Source organism: Hyperolius riggenbachi, chromosome 3, assembly GCF_040937935.1.
Source record: "Hyperolius riggenbachi isolate aHypRig1 chromosome 3, aHypRig1.pri, whole genome shotgun sequence".
NCBI lineage: Eukaryota > Metazoa > Chordata > Amphibia > Anura > Hyperoliidae > Hyperolius > Hyperolius riggenbachi.
Window position 1 is genome coordinate 382,223,447 of NC_090648.1, and position 13,159 is coordinate 382,236,605.

The 13,159-nt window shown below is 43.5% G+C and overlaps 1 protein-coding gene across 9 annotated transcripts in view; it reads right to left on the reverse strand.

The window, feature by feature from the left end:
• Nucleotides 1–13,159, reverse strand: part of LOC137564051 (pleckstrin homology domain-containing family A member 5-like) — a 272,573-nt gene that overhangs the window by 146,424 nt on the left and 112,990 nt on the right. The window contains exon 1 of one of the 9 annotated variants that reach the window (XM_068277362.1): nt 2,651–2,660. The exons of the other annotated variants lie outside the window; for them this stretch is intronic. The gene's annotated coding sequence lies outside the window, so the exon portion shown is untranslated. Of the gene's footprint in view, nt 1–2,650; nt 2,661–13,159 lie in introns of those variants that run through there. 9 annotated transcript variants of the gene reach the window in all.

Here is a 13,159-nt window from a genome sequence, read left to right on the forward strand (position 1 = left end):
TAGGACATTGAGGGAATTCTCTGATCTGTGATAGAGAAGCAGAATTGGCAGAGAGGATCCATGCTGTGATTTCTCTAGTGACCTTCATGCTACATGGCAAGATTTACAGTGACCACCAAGTAAAGTGCATGGAGCCTCCAGAAACACAGACTAGAAATGGTAGAAGCCATCATCTCATCCACTGTCGCCAGACAGCAGTTAGAATGGTCACTGCTCTGTAAGAAAGCCATGGTGTCCATGACACAGATATCAGCCCTGTTCACACATACAGAACGCCACAAAGGGTATTTGAATATGTCTGATTTAGTGGCCACATTCTTTATCATTATTTATGAATTTATAAAGTGTTTTCATGTCAGCAGAATTACCACATCAGACAATGTGCAGATTTATAAACACAAGAGGCTCATTGACAGTTCACAATTTTGCATTGCTGCGATTCCTGAAGAACAATGTGTTACTCATTTCATGTATTGCGCTATTTACACACCCCGTCATGAGAACAGAACATGGGACTTTCTCATGCTCAATTCCGCTGCCGCCCCCCATATACTTATTCCTGCCAGATGATTATCTCTACCCACAGATAGTTCCAGCATCTCATTCTGTGCAATGTTTAGGTTACACAGGGAAGAAATTCCAGGTATGTGGTAGGGGAGAGAGGACACAGATATGTGGATGGCTCAGGTGATAAAATACCAGAGAAGGCAGTACAAACTCTAAACCAAATAACACTAAACAATCACCTTTTGCAACAAATGACATAGAATGTCACTAGTAATATACAACACCAAATACTATACAGGGATCAAATGTATGATAATAGTAATGCCCAGCACCACATACAATACAGGTGTACCAAGTAGAAGGACACTTATGCCCAGCAACAAAGAATACAAAGTATAGTATGTTGTAGGATACCTTGCTGTGTGTTGGGATGACAGGACCGATGCCCGATCGGCTCTGTGTCACCGATTGGTGGCTGCCTCTACCTTCTCTTTAACTTTCACTAGGGCTTATTTTCAGGGAAGGGCTTATATTTCAAGCATGCTCAAAATTCCAGCTAGGACTTACTTTCAGGGTATGGCTTATTTTCAGGAAAAAAGGGTATATGTACAAGAATTTTAAGTTTGCCATATATCTTAACCTCCCTGGCGGTACGCAGTTTCGGTGGCTGCGTCCGCGGGAGGGATTTTTTGAATAAAACTTGTTGTAATACTTGTAGCTAGCACTAGGCTAGCTACCTGTGTCCCCCAAACCTCTGCGATTCCCCCGATCGCCGGCACTTATATTTACCCAGCCGCGAACCCGCGAGAGCCGCAGCCTCCCCAATCAGCTTCAGGCGTCACTATGGCAACGATCGGACAGGACGTCTGATGTCATCGACATCATGACGTCATGCGCAGTCCCGATCCTCCCCATAGCGAAGCCTGGAGCTGATTGGGAGGCTGCGCCATTGCGGGATCCCTGGGGGGTATGTATTACAGCGCCGATCAGGGGGGGGGGGATCAGAAACCGATCAGACAGGTTGGAAATACCCGTCCAATTCCCATCGATTGGACCAGAAGTAGCATCATGTGTTCCCAGCATTAGAATGGCACCTCCACATGATATTAAAAGATTGCACCATCAACCCACACCGAAGCTTGCACCATTATCTCGGATGGAGAGCTCATATCATATCTGCACTGATGATACTGGAATCCCACAACAGATCTGCACCATCATCCCCAGTATTGGTAACCCAAACCAGATATAAACAAAATCAGCACACAGATCTCAGGATAAAATATTTTAACACAAAACTGCAGCCAAAAGTATGTTATCTACAAAGTGCAACTTCTGGGGGAAAAAAAAAAAACCTGGTGTAAACTAACACAGAAGCCACACTATTAACCCAACATGGACAAGTGACCCCTCAACTACCCCACACACAGAGAAAGCACATTTCTCCATCCTGCATGAACACACGAACACACACACACGAACACACACACACGAACACACACACACAAACACACACACGAACACACACACACACGAACACACACACACACGAACACACACACACACGAACACACACACACACGAACACACACACACACGAACACACACACACACGAACACACACACACACGAACACACACACACACGAACACACACACACACATGTATGTATGAATGTATGTAGACTAACTCCCCAAAACCATTACACATATGGGATACTCACTGTTCCAGCACAGTGACTCCAACCCACAGAGGATACTTTGCCACCCCCCATCACAAATACCCTTTATAAGTACACAAAGGATACTTACTGCTTCAGCCTCTCTAATGCCTGTATAGCAGCTAACCACCCCAGCTATCTACCATATATACACATAGGATACTTCCCTTCCTGCTATTGCCTTTCTTGCAACAGCAAAGCGAATACCCTGTTAATTTCCAACCATACATGAACAGAAGAATCTTGCTGCTTAAGCCTCTCTGAGCCCTATAAACTGATTACCCCTTCCAAACTACCTACTATACATACACATAGCATATTCACATCCACGATCACTGACATTGCTGATCTAACCCCTGAAAAGTCTTCCTCCCTTTCCATACCCTGCATCAGTCCTCACCCTACTTAGAAAAGAATACTCACTGCTCTGGACTCCCTTCAAAATAGTCTGTTCATGCAGTGTGTTTGGGGTAATATAACACACAGGAAAGGTCCAGGGATCCTCCTCCAGTTGGCACCCACCCAGCTGCTGCACAGAGTTAAAGGAACAGTGTAGAGTTCTATGCAATGTACAGTGTAATTGTGCCGTTAATGGTGCAGAATGCTGTATAATATGCACTGCAATCTGCTGCACATACTGCCAGGAACAGTGCAGAAGTCTGGTAATATCTAGGTCAGAAATTACAGACTCCTCATTCCTTTCTTCAGGAGCAGAGGGCAGGTATTTTGAAGTAGGCTTACTGCTTACACACAGAGCAATGTATTATATTCTGGGCACAGACATAGTTAAGTGGGGTGATGAAACACTTGTCCTCTGTAACATTGATTGTCCTCATCCCACCATCGATCCAGATCCCCAGCTCAGAAACATACTAAAATAGAAATCAACAGACGGGAACTGCACAGATGGTAACCCCAACGTTTATCCAAGGTTGATCCAACTGTCAAATCAGATGACTATGTTTGGCGAGTCACTCACAGGTTCACAATTTTTGTCAATCCATTTAGTGTCATTCCTACAAAACATCAGGTGTACATCATCCTTCCTGTGTACAACTATCCACCTTGTATATACCATATACACTCCAGCTATACAGCACTCCATCAGTGTATGCAGTACAAATGTATATAATCTTATATATACACCCACTATATACAACATTCCCATGCAACACCTCTGTGTACACATGAACCCTCCTTTGCATACTGTATTTACACCCATGCATAATTCCCACCGTGTATACAGCATCACTCTGTGAAGGCACTAACCCTCCTGTATATAGGAAGCTCAGCTCACCATCCCTCCCCACGTATAAAGTTATCCCTTTCCACCATCCCTCATACATACACCTTTCCTGTTACACACACTGCTTCCCTTCTATGTACAGTGAATGTAAAAGGTCTGCTCAACCTTGTGCCAGGTTTTTGTGATGTAAGAAATGACATTAAAACAAATCTTTTCAAAACTTTTCCCACCTTTAGTGTAACTAATAACCTGTACAATGCAAATGGAAAGAAATATGTTAGGAAAATAATACATTTACAATAAGCTGGTTGCATAAGCATGCACACACTTAATTTCAATAGGGGTGCGTAAACTTTTTATATCCACTGTACATAGAACCCCTTCTGTGTAACCATTTACTTTATTTTTCCTGCTTGCCATTGTTTCTGTGATTAATGTATTCCTGTGAATATACCAGCAGTCCTACATTGACAGCCTCTCTCCTGGAATCCAACATTCCCCCTGTGTATACATACCTCATGCATCCCTCCTGTTTACACAGATTCCATCCAATACATAAAGGTACATATTTCTCCCTGTGCGCAACCCCGATCTTATAAGAGACTCTGTAACAAAATGTTCAGCCTCATTTCTTCTAGCCTATAAGTTCCTATACCTGTTTCAATGTGGTCTGGATTACTGCAGCCTTTTCTAGTTGCACTGTCTCTGTAATATATCTAATCTTCTTTTCTTTGTCACGCTTTGTCGACCCAGGGAGGAATGGGCTGCCTCTGTTGTAATTAATACAAGTTATGCACGCCCCGGCAGGCTCTGTGTGCTTTGTTTACTCCTCACAGACAGTGATGCAGTTTTTGAGGCTGAGGGGGGAGGGAGCTGCCTGTCACATGCTGAGAAACTGTTAGAATCCCAGACTGGAGTGCATATAATTCCCTATGTAATAAAAAATAAAAACCTGTAGTATACTGCAACATGAGATACTGTATATATACCGTATTTGTCTGAAGATGCACTTTTGCTCCCCCAAATTTTGGGGAGAAAAGTGGGTGCGTCTAAAATTCTAAAGATACAGAAAAATCAATGCAGAGTGCGCAGGAAAGCTGAATCGCCACTATACATTACCTGATCCTGCAGCCGCGATCCTCCCTTTGGCAGTCAGCGATACTCTTTAGCATCATCCTATCCTCCTGGGTCCCGCGGCGCGTTCCTCTTCAGTGGGAGCGGTAGGCAGGGACACCGGCCGCCCTACCGCTGTTCAGAGCAGCCAGGATCCGCTGGGCAATCTCCACAAACATCGCCGGGGTTCGCTGGGTCGCCACCTCCATACACGCAGTTCTGTGCATGACCCCTGGCGCACATGTGCGGCTAGTGCACAGAACTGCGTGTATGGAGGCGGCGACGCAGCGAACCCCGGCAGTGTTTATGAAGATGGCCCAGCGGACTCCGACGGTGTTTATGGAGATGGCCCCGTGGACCCCGGCGGCTCTGCACAGCGGTAGGGCGGCCGGTGTCCCTGCCTACTGCTGCCACTGAAGAGGAACGCGCTGCGGGACCGCAGAGGAAAGGAGGATGCTGAAGAGGATTGCTGACAGCCAGGGGGAGGATCGCGGCTGCAGGATCAGGTAATGTATGAAAGTGTATTGTAGTGTAGTGTAGTTAATTGGAGTGTAGTTTAGTGTAGTGTAGTTAATAGTAGTTTAGTGCAGTGGAGTTTAGTTGTAGTGTAGTGTATTGCTGTGTAGTGTATTGTACTGTAACTGGTGGGAAACGGCATAGTGTAGTGTAACTGGGCAGTGTAGTGTAGATAGAGTAGCTTAGAAAAATGTTTTGGGGGATAAAGGTACATAAGACGCGCCTGCAGTATAGACGCACATAGGTTCAGGGTTTTTTTTTTTTGGGGGGGGGGGGGGGTCACTGATTTTTGCCCTCTAAACCTAGGTGCGTCTTATATGCCGGAGCGTCTATATATACATTATATAAAAGGCTGCCATTCTCACAGTAATCAAGCCAGAATCCTCACACCTGGCACAGTTGGTCACTTGGTGACCGAGGTTATAAATCCAGGAAAAGTGGGCGGAGCATAAAACAGCCAATCAAATTTCAGCCATTCAGTTTTAATGGGAAAATGTAAACTGAAGCCATTCTTAGACTGTTAATCGCAGGGTTCTCAAACTTGCCACTCTTGGTCATTGGAAGCAAGAAGTCATAAATTAATGTCCAGCGCTGCGTAATATGTTGGCGCTTTATAAATACAATAAATAATAATAATAATAATAATAATAATTGGGTGACTGAAAATCGATAGGTAAATTTTGAATATTAATCCCAAAGGGAATATTTAAACTGCTGCCATTCTTACACTGTTTATGGCAGAGGCTTCAAAATTGCTACAGTCGGTCATTGGGTGACTAGGTTCCAAATTCACTAAAAGGGCGGGGCCACAAACAGCCAATCAGATTTTTTTGCTGGATTAACGGCTTCCATTCACACATTTTTGATGCCAGGAACCTGAAAGCTCACAAACGTAGTCATTGAGTGACTGTGTGTCAAGATTACAAAAAGTGGGCAGAGCCAAAAACAAGTTTCACTGGTCAAATATAAACTGCAGCCATTCTTACACTATTAATGGCAGGGTTCACAAAATTTGCACAGTTGGTCAATAGGAGACTGGGATTAATATTCAGGAGAATGGGCGGAGTCTACAACAGCCAATCAAAATTCACCTGATAATTTTCAAGGGAAATATTTACATTGCTGCCATTCTTACACTGGAAATAGCAGATGCTTTAAACCTGGTACAGTTTGTCACTGGGTGACTGGGGTTCAAATTCAGAAAGGGGGCGGAGCCACAAACAGCCAATCAGATTTGATTATTTCAATGGGAATATACAAATTATTGATACCAAGGACCCCAAAGCTCATAAACGTGGTAATTGAGTGACTATATGTCAAGGTTAGAAAAAGTGGGCGGCGCCAACTACATTTTTTACATGGGAAAATATAAACTGCAACCATTCTTACACTGTTAATGGCAGGGTTCCCAAACTTGACACAGTTGGCCACTGGGTGACTGGGTTGAATATTTAGAAAGTGGGTGGAGCCTACAATGCCCAATCAAAACTCACCTATTGATTTTCAAGGGGAATATTTACATTGCTGCCATTCTTACACTCTTAAAGGAATACTATCGATTCACATATTTTTTTCAATTGAAACAGGAATTGTTTGGGAAGTGCTGCTAAGTACTGGTGTACACATTTTAGTAGCAACCTCTTTGTTTACCATTATCAAAATACTTTCAAACTTCACTGACGCCAAAACAGCCGGCAGACTGAGCCATGAGGAGAGGGGACATTCCCCTCACACTTGATCAGTTACCTCTTTGTGTAACTCTGTGTGTGACAGAGAGAACAGCTGCAGCTTCTGTTTCCTGTGTTTCTGACTGAAGTGTCTGAAGAGAGCAGAGGAAATGTAACTAATTGTCACAGCTTTTCATACTGTTTTTGCTTTCAGAGTTTGATATGTTTGATATTTGCTTTCTGTAGTCTGATATGCAACTCTGGCTGTGCATTGAAGCAGACACCCCTTCTGCAATTGATTTGTCCCAATATAGCTAAATCCTACCCTTAATAAATTACAGCTTTTGCCTCTGATATTTAATATGAAAAGTAGGAAAATGTTTACACAGCTACTTAGACATTATTTGTACATTGTCATTTTAGAACACTTGGGTATTGATAGCATTCCATTAATGGCAGATGCCTCAAATCTGGTACAGTCAGTCACTGGGAGACTGGGGTTTAAATTCTGAAAAGGGGGCGGGCTACAAACAGCCAATCAGACTGGTTTAATTTAAGGACCCCAAAGCTCATAAACTTGGTCAGTGAGTGACTGTATGTCAGGGTTAGAAACAGCCAAAAACAACTTTTTACATGGGAAAATATAAACTGCAGCCATTCTTACACTGTTAATGGCAGGGGTTCCCAAACTTGACACAGTTGGTCACTGGGTGACTGGGATTAACATTCAGAAAAGTAGGTGGAGCCTACAACAGCCAATCAAAATACCAGGGCTGTGGAGTCGGTACAAAAATCTTCCAACTCCGACTCCAACTCCGGGTGCCCAAAATTGCCCCTACTCCGACTCCAAAGCCCTGCAAAATACACCTATTGATTTTGAAGGGGAATATTGAAACTGCTGTCATTCATTAATGGCAGAGGCTTCAACTTGCTAGAGTCGGTCATTGAGTGACTGGGGTTCAAATTAACTAAAGGGATGGACCCACAAACAGCCAATCAGATTTCTTTGCTGGATAAACTGCTTCCATTCACACAATTTTGATGCCAGGAATTCGAAAGCTCACAAACCTGGTCATTGAGTGACTGTGTGTCAAGGTTACAAAAACTGGGTGGGAGTTAAAAACAGATTTCCCTGGGAAAATGAAAACTGCAGCCCTTCTTCACTGTTAATGGCAGGGTTCTCAGACTTTGCACAGTTGGTTACTGGGTGACTGGAATTAACATTCAGAAAAGTGGGTGGAGCCTAGAAAAGCCAATAAATATTCATCTGTTGATTTTCAAGGAATATATTAAAATTGCTGCCATTCTTGCAATGTTAATGGCACAACCCTAAAACATGGTACAGTTGGTCATTGGGGGTTCAAATTCAGAAAAAGGGTGGAGCCACAATCAGATTTGTTTTTATTGATGCCAAGGACCCGAAAGCTCACATACTTGGTCATTGAGTGACCAGGTTACAAAAAGTGGGCAGAGCCAAAAACAAATTTCATTGGGAAAATGTAAACTGCAGGCCTTCTTACACTGTTAATGGCAGGGTTCTCAAACTTTGTCCAGATGGTCACTGGGTGACAGATTAATATTAAGTTAAGTGGGTGGAGCCTATAATGAAAATCAACAGGTGAATTTTGATTGGCTAAGGAGATATTTAAATTGCTGATTTAATTTCTATGAGCATACACAAGTTATTGATGCCAAAGCTCACAAATCTTGGTCATTGGGTGTTTGTGTGTTAGGGTTAGAAAAAGTGGGCGGAGCCGACACCAGCCAAATATATACAAAGGCAATGCTAGGTCATCAGTGTGTGTATGTATATGCGCGCGCACGCACGCACGCACACCCCAAAAGTTTGGACACATCTTCTCATTCAAAGAGTTTTCTTTATTTTCATGACTATGAACATTGTAGATTCACCCTGAAGGCATCCAAACTATGAATTAACACATGTGGGAGTATAGTACATAACCAAAAAGTGTGAAACAACTGAAAATATGTCATGTTTTAGGTTCTTCAAAGTAGCCACCTTTTGCTTTGATTACTGCTTTGAACACTCTTGGCATTCTCTTGATGAGCTTCAAGAGGTAGTCACGTGAAATGGTTTTCACTTCACATGTGTGCCCTGTCAGGTTTAATAAGTGGGATTTCTTGCCTTATAAATGGGGTTGGGACCATCAGTTGCATTGTGGTGAAGTCAGGTGGATACACAGCTGATAGTCCTAACTAAATAGACTGTAATGCTGGGGATACACGGTACGTTTCTGTATCGTGTATCGCCCAGCTGATCCGGCCAGCTGAGAATATTCAGCTGGCCCGATCATGCCGCTCGACCCGCGCCCGCTCGATTCCCGCCGGCGGACAATGGCAGGGAATCGAGCGGCTGATAAGGACCGCCGGTGGGGACGAGCGGGGATCAATCCGCGCGAACGAGCGGGGACGCGGTGGGAGTCGATCCGGCGGCTAATCAGCTGCCGGATCGACCCATGTATGCCCAGCATCAGAATTTGTATAATGGCAAGAAAAAAACAGCTAATTAAAGAAAAATGAGTGGCCATCATTACTTTAAGAAATGAAGGTCCGTCACTCCGAAAAATTGGGAAAACTTTGAAAGTGTCCCCAAGTGCAGTCTCAAAAACCATCAAACGCTACAAAGAAACTGGCTCACATGCGGACCGCCCCAGGAAAGGAAGACCAAGAGTTACCTCTGCTGCGGAGGATAAGTTCATCCGAGTCACCAGCCTCAAAAATCGCAGGTTAACAGCAGCTCAGATTAGAGACCAGGTCAATGCCACACAGAGTTCTAGCAGCAGACACATCTCTAGAACAACGGTTAAGAGGAGAATGTGTGAATCACGCCTTCATGGTAGAATATCTGCTAGGAAACCACTAAGGACAGGCAACAAGCATAAGAGAATTGTTTGGGCTAAAGAACACAAGGAATGGACATTAGACCAGTGGAAATCTGTGCTTTGGTCTAATGTGTCCACATTTGAGATTATTATTATTTAGTATTTATATAGCGCCGACATATTACGCAGCGCTGTACAGAGTATATATATATATATATATATATATATATATATATATAAAAATATATAAAAATATATATATATATATAATATATATATATATATATATATATATATATAGTCTTGTCACTAACTGTCCCTCAATGGCACTCACAATCTAATCCCTACCATTGCCATATGTCTATATGTCTATATTATGTAGTGTAAGTACTGTAGTCTAGGGCCAATTTAGGGGGAGCCAATTAACTTATCCATATGTTTTTGGAATGTGGGAGGAAACCGGTGTGCCCGGAGGAAACCCACGCAGACACGGAGAGAACATACAAACTCTTTGCAGATAGTGACCTGGCTGGGATTTTTGGTTCCAACCACCGTGTCTTTGTGCGATGCAGGAAAGGTCAACGGATGGTCTCTACATGCCTGGTTCCCACCGTGAAGCATGGAGGAGGAGGTGTGATGGTGTGGGGGTGCTTTGCTGGTGACACTGTTGGGCATTTATTCAAAACTGAAGGCATACTGAACCAGCATGGCTACCACAGCATCTTGCAGCGGCATGCTATTCCATCCGGTTTGCGTTTAGTTGGACCATCATTTATTTTTCAACAGGACAATGACCCCAAACACACCTCCAGGCTGTGTAAGGGCTATTTGACCAGGAAGGAGAGTGATGGGGTGCTGCACCAGATGACCTGGCCTCCTCAGTCACCAGACCTGAACCCAATCGAGATGCTTTGGGGTGAGCTGGACCGCAGGGTGAAGGCAAAAGGGCCAAGTGCATCTCTGGGAACTCCTTCAAGACTGTTGGAAGACCATTTCAGGTGACTACCTCTTGAAGCTCATCAAGAGAATGCCAAGAGTGTGCAAAGCAGTAATCAAAGCAAAAGGTGGCTACTTTGATGAACCTAGAATATTACATAATTTCAGTTGTTTCACACTTTTTGGTTATGTACTATATTTACACATTTGTTAATTCATAGTTTGGATGCCTTCAGTGTGAATCTACAAGTTTTATAGTCATGAAAAAAAACAAAAACTATTTGAACTAAAAAGTGTGTCCAAAATTTTGGTCTGTACTGTATATACACAGACACACACACCGCAAGGTCATCCTTACTGTGGCTGCGCGTACTGCTGCTGTCAATCATGACCCGCCCGAGCAGTGCGCCGCGGACCACGCGGCCACGATTGAAAGCAGTGCTTCATGCAGCCGCAGTAAGGACGACCTTGAGGTCGGCCTGAACAGTGTTTGGGGAGCCCGGGACAGCGGTGGAGAGCGTAGTGGTCAGCGTGGAACAGTCGGGCTGGAGAAAGCCCCAGGTAAGTAAGGCGGATTTTTTATTTTTGCCTAATGATTCATTGAAGCGCATTTTCATTGTATTGCATTACCCATTTTTAACGCAAGGTAACGCTAAAGTAATGAAAGTCTATGGGACATTTCATACCTGATGTGATGCGCTAGAAGAATTCGATTTGACGCAAGGTCATCAGCGCGTTGCGGCACAGCATCTGCGGTAACACACATTGACTAGAAGTTATGTAAGTCAATGGTACCGCAGATGTTTTAAACTGTTTCGCGTTAGCGTTGCGCATGTGTGGATGCAACATTTTTCAATACACTTGCTTTTTCACCACAGGAAGTGAGCGCTGGAGAGCCTCATTTATGGTGTGTTTTGGAGCTTGAGGCTGGTTTTACACTGCAAACTTGTGCAAGCCGCCATGTTTAAAAATCCCTGCATCACCATAGACTAACATGACTTCCAAGCCGAGCGGTGTCATAGTTCTGGACCAGCGTCAGATCGAGGATTTCCGGCGGACCGCAGCACGGTGCAGGTAATATAAATGACCCCATAGGTTTGCACTGGAGTGCGGTAGCAGTGCGTCAATTTGAAGCACCACACCACCCTAGTGTGAAAGGGTCCTCACGCAGTTAACTACAAAGCTTTTTTTTGCGTTGCAATGCGATTATCAAAACGCACCACAATGAAAATGCTGGTTGCAGATGTGAAACCGGCCTCAAGCTTTCACAACCACTTAACATCAGGCAAGCACCATGGACGCTCTTCTTAATATTTCGCCCGAGGTGCACCTTGGGTCTGCTTTAAGTGTGAGTTTTCGCACTTTTAGACCCAACCACCTGCTACTGAAGTCGCACATGGCTACATTGAAATGAATAGGGAGACCACGGATGCATGTGAAAGTTTCTTCATACTTTGTAGACCATGTGTTGCAATAAATTCAAACACTTAAGCTTATTGAATTATTCCACCAAACTCCTATTGGTTCACACCAATGATCAATAGAAAGTCCCAGTGGAAAATGTATATGGCGGCAGATGGGGCTTATAATCATGATGCATATTAGCTTGCAGTATTATACAAAGAAATAAATATATATATATATATATATATATATATATATATATATATATATATATATATATCTCCGACATCTTCCCCAGCGCTGTACGAAGTATAGTCTTGTCACTACCTGTCCCTCTGAGCGGCTCACAATCTAATCCCCACCAAAGTCATGGGTCTTATGTATATAATGTGTAGTCTATGTATTATAGTCTAGGGCCAATTTAGGGGAAAGCCCGTTAATTTATCTGTATGTTTTTGGGATGTGGGAGGAAACCAGAGTGCCCAGAGGAATGTCAAGCAGACACAGGGAGAACATACAAATTCTGCGCAGATAGCTCCCTGGCTGGGATTAAAACCTGGGGACCCAGTGCTGCAAGGCGAGTGCGCTAACCATTACGCCACTGTGCTGAATCACAGGGTTGCTGTTAGGGTGCCAACTAACAAAGAAACCTTTGCTTAGCATTCATGACTACAAAGAATCATGTACATTTTTGTAAACTAATATGCCTTTCTTTCATTTAGTTTAGGGACATGTACTGAATCGTAAACATACTGCATTGATGTAGTTGCTGGCTATGCTTTTGTTAGTCTCACATGGAATAAATACGTGTGTATTTATGAGTGTACAAAGAGGCAATGGAATGTTTTGAGTTGTGTCTATCTAACCACTGTACCACAAGGCAGGAGAGAGCAGTATTCACCTTATACAAACATTGTATAGCCATCTCCTAATATTCCAGACTACCCAGCAAGCGCATGGTGAAACAGAATTCCCAGGAGTGTGTAAGGGGCTACAAAGGACCAAAAGGCCCTCTTACTAACATTTTATGCAAAACAAAAGCTTGCCTTCTTAAAACAGAAGGTATTTGCAATAATTGGAGTGAGCTTTTGGTGTCTCCCATGATGCACTGCTGAATATACAAATTATCCATTGTTGTACCTGTAAGCTAACCACACCTCAAGTACCGCTAGAATGCAATGATCTGTCAGCTTGTTAACTGTACAGA